Below are 9,243 nucleotides of genomic sequence, written 5' to 3' on the forward strand. Positions count from 1 at the left end.
CCTTGTTGATGAGGGAGCCTCCACAGAAATGGTTGCCAGAAATCTGTAAGCTTGCCTGCCAGGGCCAGTTTCCTGGAAGGCTGTCTTGTCCTCCAACTATTCGGTCATTGAGGGGAGGCCTACCACAAACTGAGAGAAGAGAATAAGCATTGGTGGGAAAGTTCATCCAAAAATATGAAACAGAGTAATTTATCATTTCATTTTAATACCAGGAGAACACTACTGTTGTGGAATGACTGAATGATGGTTGGTTGTTTCTGATGACTGATAATTTTGTGACAGACAATACAACTCCCCTTTGGGAGGCCTATACCTTCAAAAAGTAGCATGCCAAATATATGATGGGAGATGTGCTTCAAAAGAGATTATGTAAAATAATGTTACTTACCATCAGCAGAGCCTCTCTTTAAGTAAGCTGGGGCTGTAACTTCAAAGACTATGAAAATGGAAATTGTGTGTGATAATTATGTTTTTCTTTAAATAACACATTTGCCTATAAAATAGATATTTCTGGTGTTTCATCATAAATGACAGTCACCATTGTAAAAGACTCTACTGAAACTGCATTAGGGTAAGGCTACTCCATGTAGTATTAGCACTATTACATAGAATATTACTCATAATATCATTGATAATTTGATGTTGATAAAACAACAAATGATATGGTTGGTTATTATGTATTTTAGTTAATATGACACATTTTACGCTAGAACAGTGTATAGTTAAGTGTTCGTTATGGGGAACTTACTTTTGGGAGCTTCCATGTCAGCCCTCTCTGAGGTGCAGATGTGGGTGCTATGTTACTATTTGTATATAGTGGTGGAAGGACAAGAGACGCTATCATCATCACCAACTCCAACAGAGGAGAACTGGACAAACCCTGGTTGGTCACTGTTGATGTGGGACTGGATCCAAGCCTGGTACTGAGACACCCTTGAGTAGACTCCAGGATAATTGGGTCGAGCACAGCCATAACCAAAACTGACAACACCAGACTGGATCCACACAGAGTTCTGTTGGATCACCATCAGACCACCATAGTCTCCCTGGAATGAAATGAAAATGAAATGTGCTTAGATCTTTACCATTTGTTGTATTGCTTTAAAAGTGCAAACTGAAGTTTGAGATAGCACAGGAACTGCCATGCCCAGTCACCATTAAATCTCTCCAATGTTATTATGGTTACCATATTTGGGCAGACATTTTTGTTTACAGTAGGCCTACCTGTATATGAACACTACATTAGTTAAATTGAGCAAAATAATAATACCAACAATATCAATAATGATATCAAATATCAACAATGAACATAATGAGTTTTTATATCAACAAAAACATAAACAAGATAATTAGTTAATCAAGTGTAAGATAAACCGAGATGAAAATGAGTTCTTGAAATGAGTTCACTTCTTGAAATGAGTTCACTTCTTGAAAGTCCCAAAACTTTCACAAGAACACCGAACACTACAGTGGGCAGTGCTTCGACTTGGCCAGCTTCACTCGCGGTCCGCGCGTGGGATCACACGGTATCACGCGACTTTAATTTGTATTTTTCCAGTGAGACGCTGCAACAACCCAAACAACCGGTAGATGGCTCAAGTGAGCAGGGTGTCTCGTAAAAAGAAATGGAGCCTGGAAAACCCTACACAGACTTCACTACAGACTTTAGCAGACTTTAGCAGACCAGAAATATGCCTGCCCTGCCCTAATAAAGAAATATTTGGTTAATATGTGAATTCCGTGAATCCCGTTTGCAGCCGTAGAAAAAACGCAGGACAAATTAAACATTCTGGTTTTCTCCGAGTGCAACGATGATAGACAGACATCATTTGGACAAAATATAGAGCATATTAACCTCCGTTGCTCAGCCAAATGCCTTCCTGTTACGTCCTGTTATCAGGAGTTACAGGTGATAAACGATTTTTGATTGTCAGAAGTTTACTTCATTAGCGGTTTATTTATTTTTTTTGATTATTAAAGAGTGTTTTTCATTTAAAGGTTTGACTTCGTGCTTATTCAGTAGAGCATTTAGTGCTCTCCCCAATCCCAGACGTTCACATTGCATGTTTGTTTGTAATGGGTGCAACCTCAAGATAGGCTATGCGTTTGACGGCAATGAGTTGTTAACAGATAATAAACCAAGACATATACTGTAGCCCAGCAGCAATCTAGGGACTGTTCGTTATTTATTGAAGGGGCCACCAGAGGAATTTTGAGTGCTTCAGTTGCAAGTTGCATGACCCTCTCTTGCCTGCTAGAAATTGTTCAATGACCCTCCGACAGAATTGTTAAAAAAGACATGACCCTCCCCTGCCAATTGTCGCTGTCTTCCGCCCGCGCCACAGCCACACACTGTGATAACGTTCTTAAATCAATCTTTCCCGTGAGCTTGCATGCTACCAGTCCTTCCTTTTCAAATGTGTTGCGCCTGTTTGCACAATTTCACAAATAATCATATGTGATTAATAATATGACAAATAATCCCTGTGCACGGGGACCGAAACAATGCATGCCGTTTTTTTCACAACTTTTTCCGTGTTTATCACGTATTTTAACTTTCCCCCGCTGTCTTGCCGTTTTAATGTTTTCCCGTAGAGTATCCCATATTTTAATACTCTCATAACAGCCCTGCCATCGGGCCTGTCTCTGTGTTGCCCTGTTGCTACCCCTTGCCCTTCCAACGAAACAGATGTCTTCAAATCATCGTTTTCCTTGCTTGAAGGCGAACTTAGAGTGATGTTAACCTATTTAAGTTTAACGGCGTGATTGTCATGAGAGCACGATTCATTGGCGCTTGCATGTTCGGCCTTATGTCTACGTGCGCACCTGAGGCTACTCAGCTACAGTGGCGGTTCTAGGATTTTTCTGAGACAGGGGCCACAAAGGGGCCACATCATACACTGAGGGGCCAAGAACCGGTCAACATCCATGCACAGAAAATCCCTTGTTCAGTAAGTCAGTGGTGTAGTCTATGTGATATGCAAGACTATGCAGTATACCCACTTAAAAAGCATCACCATCTCAGTATACCCACTTAAAATAGGCAAGGAAAGGTATTAACATTTGGGGTTGATCACAGTATACCCACTACAGCTAACTAGACTACACCACAGCAGTAAGGTGCATATATTTCACCAGTCTCACCTCAAATACTTTTGCTAAAAAACTAAAAAGCCAATATAAATCTTTTTCCCATTTATTTATAATGTGCATTGAAAACACAATATATAAAACTAAAATATAATAGACACTTCAGCGGAAATGCATTGATATTTTAAACAGAAATCATACATCATATTTGTACAATCATATTCATTTTTGTTCAATTGGATAAGTTTTACTTCAACTCTTTTCCCTTTTGTTGATAAGAGAAACCACCTTCACTGCCAGTTTGCATACATTTAAACAAACAAACAAACAAACAAACAAACACACACACACACACACACACACACACACACACACACACACACACACACACACAGCATGTGAGCAACAACTACATCATATTTACACTATTTTATTTTTCAACAATTATTTTTGCAATGGTCTGATTTGGAATGGTCTTTGAATCACCGTCTTGCTTCCAGTTACAAAAGTCTGATTCTGATTTGAAGACAGACGATGGGGAATTTGGAAGCGAAAAAATTATGGAAGGGGTAGCAAAACACTAAATATGGAATACTCCTACCATTTGAAGTCTTTGTACTATAGAAGTCATTTAGTGGCCTCTTCCTATTTCCATGCTGTATCTTGCGGAATACCTTTGGTTGCACAGAACCAGCTGCTCTATAATGGGAAATGTCTGGAGAGAAAGAAAATGAAACAAGTTTGAGTAACTTAATTGTTATTAACTTTCATAACCCACTGTCAACCTTTTTACTTTCTTTACCTACCTTTAATGTCATGATTACATTATATTAGTGGTGTGTAAGTCTAGGTGCCTTTCACTTTAAGAAGGAGAGTAACTTGTGTCCTTGTCTGTAGTAGGCTATTATTTGGAAATGAGATGTGCATGAGGATGTAAGTCAGGATGTTTGCTGTTTGATTAATTAAAATAAATATTGAAAAAACAAACAACTTGAAGAGAACCTGTCTTGGATCCAGGGTAGGTATTTCACGGCGGCCACGACGGCCCTTGCGTTGGCCGTGACGCCCCTTTGAAAATCAGAGGTTTACAGGCAGGGTTGCCAGATTGGGCGGTTTCCCGCCCAATTGGGCGGTTTTGCAATCTATTTTGCGGGCAAAAATGGGTTTGGGCGGGTGTATAAAAATTGGGCTGGTTTCGGATCAGTTCGGCGGGTTTTTGTAGCCGAAACAAAGGCACTTCAGACCCTTCTTCCAGCGACCGTCTCTGGTCAGCAGGCAGCAGTCTCTCACTCACTCACTCACTCACACACCCTCTGGCTGACGTGCCCCCCTAAACTCACAACAGACACTCTCAGCTCACGTCACCTTATGTATCGAAACATGCATTCTAGCCATATAAATGGCATAGTGCATGGTATTTCCATAACCGCGAGATATGCGCTTCACAATGACCGCAATTAGTTGTTAGACAGTAAAGCCCAGCAGTAATTTATCCAAATTAACACATATTTCAAGTACCATTCATGATGTTGTCAAATATTGAAGTTGTGGGAAGTTTAAGCTGTATGTTTCTTTCGTCCCCCATGTCGTTTCATTTATCCCGGTCTGGAGGGACGAATGAAACAAAACGCATGTTCGATTTCTCCTTAAATAAATCCTGAATGGTTTTGTTCAGAGCTGAAAATGCAACTGTATTTGACAGAGGACCGATGTAGTTTGCTTGTGACAAAATATTAGCTTTCAGTGTTTTACGATGTCTTTGTAAATTACGTTTAATTAAAAAGTGTTTCAGTCCGGTTCTCCCCTACTCTGGCGCAGACCGCCATTCAAACACACAGCTCGCGGGGTTTTCAAACTTAGCTAGCTGACTGACAATGTCAATATGCCAAAGTGGGCAAAGAGCATTTTGTCATTACAGTCAATCTCTTCATGAGTGTGCACACTGCTGAAAGATTACCTACGAGACAGGATGGACTTACCCCTTCTTTCAGGGTTGATGGATGTGCGCAGGTCTTGCGCGAATGGCTTGACATAAGACTACGGCCCACGTTCCGTCCAGCCCGACAGTTGTTGAGGAAGTTTGACAAAGCCTAGGCCTACTAGAACTTTTTCATTATTTTTAGGCCTAATAACAATTGCTCAAAGCGATTTTCACGAAGGGCCTAGGGCCATAGGCCTATATGTTTTTTGTGTAGAGATGGCCCATGCATGAACGTTCTGCTTCTGCAAAGAGCGCACTGACACCCCTGTTCGTTCAACGCGACTTTCATGAAAACTAGGATTAACTGCCTGTCAGGTAGGCCTACTAATTGTTCTAAATTACAGGTGTCAAACTCAAGTTTGCCTTTAGCCTATATCTGGCGTATGAAAATATTTTTTGCGTGTAGTTGCCATGCATGGACGCACTGCTTCTGCAAAGAGCGCACTGACACTGTCCTAAATAGCCTATTCAGCGCGATTTTCATGAAAACTCTAGGCCTAACTGCCTGTCTCAGGGAATATATAGCGCCTAGGTAGGCTATTAATTAATTGACACAGGTGTCAGACTCAAGTTTAACTCAAGCCTTTAGCCTACATTTGGGGTAGGCCTATGAAAATATTTTTTGTGTAGCCTACAGTTGGCCCACCAGTTATGAACGCACTGCCTCTGCAAAGAGTCGACACCCCTGTTCTATAATCAATGCGATTTTCATCTAATGTTATACATGAATATGCATGTGTCATGTTGCTATTATAAATAATTGAAATGTTGTGCATTAGGCTATTTTGTATGTTCATATATCCACTCAATGTTTTTATGTTAGGCTAGCCTACTGAATGCTTTTGTTCCAAGCGTCTATTGACACTAAACAGACAGATTAATAGTCTATGCCTATAGCCCTAATAGCCTATTGCATTATTTTCCGTAACATATGCTTATAGAATAATAGTCTGACGTCCGTGTAGCCTACTTTTGCGTTCATTTGATTGAATATTGTTTCTGAAATTGGATAGGCTAAGTCGAAAAATGGGTCATTTTAAAGCTTGTTAATGATTTCAATGTGTTTAAATGAGAAACAAGCAAAAGCAAATTTGGGCGGTTTTTTGTGCATTCTCGCGGTTTTTGACGAGGTTTTGGGCTGGAAAACCTTGCTGGCATCTGGCAACACTGTTTACAGGCCACGGTGGCCTTGGTGCCCCCTTCTTTAAATATTCTGCTTTGCGTCCTACTAATAGCGATATATATTTAGCCTATGGCCTGTCAATAATCTTAGCATTCACAGCGCAAATTACGCAGTGGAGAAAGTGACAGTGCAAGAAAGAAAGTGCGTCCAAATTAACCCATTCTTCTCAGTTGAACTACTCGCGAAGTAGCCTACTCATCACACAGACATCACAAGTATCACATGAACGAGCTTTTTCTCAGCTTTTAAACGATGTTAGCCGCTAATTGCTGTGGTGAACGGTTCGCGAGAAAAGTAAATATCATTCAATTTAATCATAAATTCTACTGAAGGTTTTGCGTCCATCTCCCTACCCATTCATCTCGGTGGAATACTTCATGAACCCTTCGTTTAACATATGACAAACCATATATCAGAATAAACAGCAGACCTTACCGAACAGAAAGGTGTAAAACAGTCCCCTGTACAGTTAGCCGTTCCAGACTAATCCCGTTTTGAATTTGCCGTAAATTTCAACATACATGGATGTCTCCAAATTTGGGATTTAAGTTTTACACTGTGTTTAAATTGTTCCACATCATTTCATAACGGGCCAAATACAAAATAAATATTACAAATGTCGCCTAGATATCGGTAAATCAGAGGACAGCTGACAATAAGAGTTTGTGAAAGTAGCCTTAATGATCACAAAATGCTAAGCATGTATCTAGGCTATTTGAGTTTCTTAAAGCTGAGCTGTGCTTAAATTGTTCAATACATGATTTCATAACAGGCCAAATACAAAATAAATGTTAAATATAGCCTAGATATCTGAAAATATTAGATGATCAAATGATTTACAGTTATATGTAATATGTCATGTTTTATGTTTTTGTAATGTTTCATACAGTGATGCAGGTCTACTGCAGTGAATACAACTTTGATCATTTTTATAGCATACTACTGTATAGTTAACTTTGGCCTTGGTGCCCTGACATGTGGCCTTTGTGCCCCCCACCAAATATGCCAAACTGAAGGCCAAGTGGCACATTTCACAATGGTGAAATTCAAGCCTGCTTGGATCGCAGGAGTGTCATGCAATGTTAATTTCTGGTGAGCACTTGACAAGCAAACATGACGTGAGCTTACTGATGGCTAGAAGCAGGGGTGGCGCCAGCAGTTGAAAACATTCAGGGCTTAGCCCATAGAATCTAAACAGCACTGTCAACATTTCTAAAATAAATGACAAAATATGCTCACTGTAGTGGCAACAGGAAATAGCATCGTACCATTAGGAGCAGCTATGCTTGGTGACTCTGGTGGCTCTGAAGACTGTGGGTTAAAGTCACCATCTCCAATCTGAGCCTACGCCATCCCAGTCTGTAGGTGAAACACAAAAGGTGTGTCACAAAATCCATACTTGTATTCAGCATGTCGTCTAGCAACTGTAAAACCAATTAACAATAAAAAAAATCATATAAAGCTTGAGTGAATAGGGTAGAACATTTAACCAATTTATCTCAATGAAACTCTACTTTGAGACAGAATTCATGCGAAGTCCATGAATCAAATAAACTCAGAATAGTGGTTAATAACTTTGCAATGATAGCTCATATTAACTCCACAAAAACGTAGTGTTAGCTAACATTACAACTCAATTAGGCTTGCATTCTCATGAGATTTAACGTTAATGTTAGCAGCTGCTAAACCTTTTCCTCAAGCGAAAAATCAAACGCACTGGCACATGTAATGTTGGACCCCAAACAAACAGGATGTCCATTTCTCTGCAGTGCCATTTCATATAACGCCATTCAAAAATGTCATACATTAATGTTAACCTGACTCTCATTAATGTTACCTTACCATGCATAAAATCTATCAGCATGCCAACAATGAATTCAAACCTGAACTCAGGTAACCTAACGTTAAGTTAATGTCAACAGTTCACTGACTAAGTTACATTAGCAGCTTGCTGCTGCTTCATAATTTAATTGACAAACCTAACAGCAACAAATAAACGTCCTTTTCACATATTAATGATAACTCACATAGCCTAGATTTGTGACTCACCAAGAAACGTATGTGGAGGATGAAACGCTGCCATTGATCGGTTCTTCACGCTAGCTGATACTTTCTTTAGCCAAATGTATCAGTTCTTCACATTAGCCGAGAGTTCTCTGATTAGCCAAATGTATTCTTTCTTTCGTGCACAGACCAGAGCCATATAAAGGTAGAGTTGCGACAATGGGTGTTCAAAATTCGTTAAGGTCACGTGGTTCATGTAAACGTCAAATAGTTCCCGGAAGTGATTGACAATGGATTAGAATGCATTAAATAGGCTACTGTTCAATGATAGACGAGCCACGATTTTTGGGTAATTGACAGTCAATAAATGCATTGATATACAATATTTATAACACAGTGTAATTATTGTGTAAACTATGTAGTTATCCTACCATTACAACAATATTAAATTAAATTCCAGACCTTATCTTAGCCTGCTATATATGGTGACCTTTTTTTGTCCTTTTACGTATGTGTCACTTGATATTTTTCTGTACAAAATCAAGACAGGAGATTCTTTAGAAAACGCAATTGCACCCACCCCATAAGTGTATCTAAATTATTGCTATACAAAATAAATGACCTCGTACAGTGACTCGAAAAGCTGTAAACAGTGTTTTTGAGACTGCGTGTAGCCTACAAAAGCGTATGGAGCTCATGTGAAATTTTGATTTTGCAACGAGAAACTGTAACACAGCTAGTCTAAACATTAGTTGTTTGAGTTTTCTACCCCGCGTTTCCTCTGGTAGTCACTGATCTGAGCTAATGAGTGAATTACCTAGCCAAGCCTATATCGTTGCGGGAGAATAAAAAAAAGTTTAAACGTTTTTTAACATCTCCAGTGTAATGGTGGGCATTCTAAGTTAACCGTAGCATTAGGCCTACCTATTTAGTAACCCCATGGTAATGCGAGTGATCATAATAAAATATAAAACGTGACATGTAA

General features: G+C 39.5%; 1 long non-coding RNA gene across 1 annotated transcript; it reads right to left on the reverse strand.

Moving 5' to 3' along the window:
• Window positions 1–75: 75 nt before the first annotated feature.
• Window positions 76–8,721, reverse strand: LOC121695693. The gene is made up of 5 exons (XR_006026139.1): window positions 8,304–8,721; window positions 7,523–7,613; window positions 3,692–3,805; window positions 389–1,046; window positions 76–129 (listed from the first exon to the last, which is right to left on the reverse strand). It is a non-coding gene; the product is annotated as an uncharacterized LOC121695693 (long non-coding RNA).
• Window positions 8,722–9,243: the final 522 nt, after the last annotated feature.

The sequence above is a fragment of the Alosa sapidissima genome, chromosome 21 (assembly GCF_018492685.1).
Source record: "Alosa sapidissima isolate fAloSap1 chromosome 21, fAloSap1.pri, whole genome shotgun sequence".
In the NCBI taxonomy this organism is placed as follows: domain Eukaryota; kingdom Metazoa; phylum Chordata; class Actinopteri; order Clupeiformes; family Clupeidae; genus Alosa; species Alosa sapidissima.